The 3,388-nt window shown below is 45.8% G+C and overlaps 1 non-coding gene across 1 annotated transcript; it reads right to left on the bottom strand.

Annotated features, from left to right (window-relative positions):
• Positions 1-734: 734 nt before the first annotated feature.
• Positions 735-926, bottom strand: LOC145351271 (U2 spliceosomal RNA). Its single transcript, XR_013888376.1, has one exon. It is a non-coding gene; the product is annotated as a U2 spliceosomal RNA (small nuclear RNA).
• Between the last annotated feature and the right edge of the window lie 2,462 nt (positions 927-3,388).

Raw genomic sequence — 3,388 nt, forward strand, 5'->3', positions numbered from 1 at the left:
GCTGCTCCGTCATCAGGTGTTGTGAGACAGTCCAAAGCTGGCATTTCCACATCATAATTTTTAGGATGGCATTGTGGTACCGTGGTTAGCACTGCTGCCTCACAGGGCCAGGAACCCAAGTTCAATTCTAGCTTCAAGTGACTGTCTGTGTGGAGTTTGCACCTTCTCTCTGTGGGCCTCCTCTGGGTGCTCTGGTTTCTTCCCACAGTCCGAAAGATGTGCAGGTTAGCTGGATTGGCCATGCTAAACTGCCCATTATTATCAGAGAGATTAGCAGGGTGATTACCTGTGGTTATGGATATAGGGTTTGGGACTGTAGTCAGTGCAGGTTCAATGGGCTGAATGGCCTCCTTCTGCACTGTAGGGTTTCTATGATTCTATGATTCTATGATGATTGTACAGGAGAGGGTATATTGTCCAGGAGACAGGAAATTGTACAGGGAAACTGCACAAAAAATGGGTGCAGTTGGTACAGAGTCCCATTCAAAGGGACAAAGCTGTGGTGAACATTGTACCATAATTACAATTAATTAAACACTGTCAAGATTAAAGAGGTGCTCTCGTGATTAAAAATCACAATCTGATCATTTAACAGGCAACCTCTTGGTTAAGTTTTTTTTAAACTTTATTCCAATCCAATCAAATCAAATCCAATTCAGAGTCCCGACAAGTTGAGACATTCCCGATCCAAGCTGACAAGACAGGGCTCTCATCTCCTGTTTTAGGCTTGATCTACATGATCCAAGCTGATTGGAGTAGGTGTAGCTCCTCCTCCAAGGCTTGATCTCATTTGCATCTTAGCCAAAAGGCCAAGATGCCGCTTTAAAAAATTGCTTCAAATGAAGCCGAAATGTAACCTAATGACTTCAATCAAGTACAGCATGTCGATACTACACTTGATCTTGGCCAAAAGGCCGAGAAGCAAAAAGGGTGTTTCTCTGGTTGGCGATCAGTGACTGGTGGTGTGCCTCAGGGATCAGTGTTGGGATCACAATTGTTTACGATTTACATAGATGATTTGGAATTGGGGACCAAATGTAGTGTGTCAAAATTTGCAGATGACACTAAGATAAGTGGCAGAGCAAAATGTGCAGACTGTGCTGAAAGTCTGCAGAGGGATATAAATAGCCTGTGTGAGTGGGTGAGGTAAATGTGAGGTCATCCATTTTGGTAGGAATAACAGGAAAATGGACTATTATTTAAATGGTAAAAAAATTGCAGCATTCTGCTGAGCAGAGGGACCTAGTTGTCCTTGTGGAAGAATCACAAGGAGTTGGTTTGCAGGTGCAGCAGAGAATTAAGAAGGCAAATAGAATTTTGTCCTTCATTGCTAGAGGGATGGAGTTTAAAAACAGCTGCATAAGGTGCTGATGAGGTCACACCTGGAGTATTGTGTACAGTTTTGGTCTCCTTACTTGAGAAAGGATATACTGGCACTGGAGGGGTTGCAGAAGAGATTTACTAGATTGATCCAAGGTTGAGAGTGTTGGCTTAAGAGAAGAGACTGAGTAGGCTGGAACTATAGTCATTGGAATTCAGAAGAATGAGGGGAGATCTTACAGGAACACATAAGATTATGAAGGGAATAGATAAGATAGAAGCACGGAAGTTGTTTCCACTGGCAGGTGAAACTATGGGGTATGATCTCAAAGTAAGGGGGGACAGATTTAGAACTGAGTTGAGAAGGAACATCTTCACACAAAGTGTTGTGAATTTGTGGAATTCTCTGCCCAGTGAAGCACTTGAGGTTATCTCATTGAATGTTTTTAAGGCAAGGATAGATAGATAGACTTTTGGACGGTAACGGGATTAAGGGTTTTGGTGAGTGGGCGGGTAAGTGGAGCTGAGACCACGAAAAGATCAGTCACGATCTTATTGAATGGCAGAGAAGGCTTGAGGGGCCAGATGGCCTACTCCTACTCCTTACGTTCTTATGTTCTTTTGTTCATTCTCCCATGTCTGGGTGGGTTTCCTCCAGGTGCTCCACTTTCCTCCCACAATCCAAAGATGTGCAGGTTAGGTCAATTGGCCATGCTAAATTGACCCCAGTGTCAGAGGGATTAGTAGTGTAAATATGTGGAGTTACAGGAATAGGGCATGGGTGAGATTGTGGTTGGTGCAGACTCAAGGGCCGAATGGCCTCCTTCTGCTCTGTAGGGATTCTAACTGTAATTCTAGCTGTAATCCAAATGCTTCACTGAATGGGGCATCGGCTAAAAATCGGGATTCTCAATTGACATCAGCTGCCAGCCTTGATTAGGCTCCTGCACATAGCGGGCAGCAACCCAATTATTATGGCCAATTTACCAGTCCCCTGCCACATACCTGGCCCCCCAGTGGAAAGATATCTTGGTGTTGGAACAAAGAAAAAAGAAACTTAAAGCACAGGAACAGGCTTTTCGGCCCTCCAAATCCACACCGACCATGCTGCCCAACTGAACTAAAACCCCCAACCCTTCTGGGGACCATAACTCTCTATTCCCATCCTATTCATGTATTTGTCAAGGTGCCCCTTAAAAGTCATTATCGTATCTGCTTCCACCACCTACCCTGGCAGCGAGTTCCAGGCACCCACCATCCTCTGTGTAAAACACTTGTTTCATACATCCCATCATCCTCTGTATAAAAGGCTTAAGAACATAAGAACATAAGAAATAGGAGCAGGAGTAGGCCATCTAGCCCTTCGAGCCTGCCCCGCCATTCAATAAGATCATGGCTGATCTGTCGTGGCTCAGTTCCACTTTCCTGCCCTCTCCCCATAATCCTTAATCCCCTCTTTTATCAAAAACCCATCAACGCGCGTCTTTAAAATATTTACCGAGGTAGCCTCCACCACTTCAACGGGCAGAGAATTCCAGAGATTCACCACCCTTTGAGTGAAGAAGTTCCTCCTCAACTCCGTTTTAAACCGCCCCCCCTTTATCTTGAGGCTGTGCCCCCTAGTCCTACTGTCTTTTTTGAGCGGGAAGAGTCTCTCCACCTCTATCCTATCCATCCCATTCATCATCTTATACGTCTCAATGAGATCTCCCCTCATTCTTCTAAACTCTAACGAGTACAAGCCTAGTTTATTCAGCCTCTCCTCATAGCTCAACCCCCTCAACTCCGGTATCAGCCTAGTAAACCTCCTCTGCACTCCCTCCAAGGCCAAAATATCTTTGCGCAGGTGCGGCGCCCAAAACTGCACACAGTACTCCAGCTGCGGCCTCACCAATGCCCTATACAGCTGCAGCAAGACCTCCCTACTTTTATATTCAATCCCCCTCGCTATGAAGGCCAGCATCCCATTCGCCTTCCTGACCACCTGCTGCACCTGCAAGCTGGGTTTTTGCGACTCATGCACAAGGACCCCGAGGTCCCTCTGCACCGTCGCCTGCTGCAGTTTTTC

This window comes from Carcharhinus amblyrhynchos, chromosome 12 (genome assembly GCF_965287045.1).
Source record: "Carcharhinus amblyrhynchos chromosome 12, sCarAmb.v2.hapA, whole genome shotgun sequence".
In the NCBI taxonomy this organism is placed as follows: Eukaryota; Metazoa; Chordata; class Chondrichthyes; order Carcharhiniformes; family Carcharhinidae; genus Carcharhinus; species Carcharhinus amblyrhynchos.